The following is a 644-nucleotide window of genomic DNA, read 5'->3' as shown; positions in this document are numbered from 1 at the left end:
AGGCGGCTCCAGCATGGGGCCCTCCCTCCCGTGGGGCATTCCCTCGGGAACAGACGGCTCCAGCGTGGGTCTGTCCCTCCCGTGGGGCATTCCTTTGGGAACAGATGGCTCCAGCGTGGGTTGTCCCTCCCGTGGGGCATTCCCTCGGGAACAGACTGCTCCAGCGTGGGCTTCCCACGGGGTCGCAGCCTCCTTCGGGCACCCCCTGCTGCGGCGTGGGGTCCTCCCCAGGCTGTGGGTGAGGACCTGCTCCCCTGTTTTGCAAGGGGAGAGCTTAAAATGTTGGGGCTCTGGTCTGAAGGAGAAGCAGCGGGGGGGTCTGGGAGGGACCCGTGGGGAGGAGGATGGACTAAGGCGCTCGGGAAATTAGGAAGCAAGTAAAAGGACATATTTATATGATGGGAATCCCTGCTGAGGCTGTGTGGAGGCTGCGAGGATGAAGGGCTGGGATGGAGGACAAACAGGACGGGGAGGGGGAGACGAGTTCCCCGTGAGCGTTAAACGGGGGGGCTCTGGGCACAGCCTCGGCAGGCAGGGGGTTGCGGGTTTCCCAGGATGCGGTACACAGATTGCGGTTGGGAATCCGGTGTGTGGCCACGTGGGCCTGCCCCATGGGGCTCTGTGGCTCAGAGCCTCCTACCCGG

Source organism: Egretta garzetta, unplaced genomic scaffold, assembly GCF_000687185.1.
Source record: "Egretta garzetta isolate BGI_Z169 unplaced genomic scaffold, ASM68718v1 scaffold379, whole genome shotgun sequence".
Classification (NCBI taxonomy): Eukaryota; Metazoa; Chordata; class Aves; order Pelecaniformes; family Ardeidae; genus Egretta; species Egretta garzetta.
Note: the sequence above shows the minus strand (reverse complement) of the source record.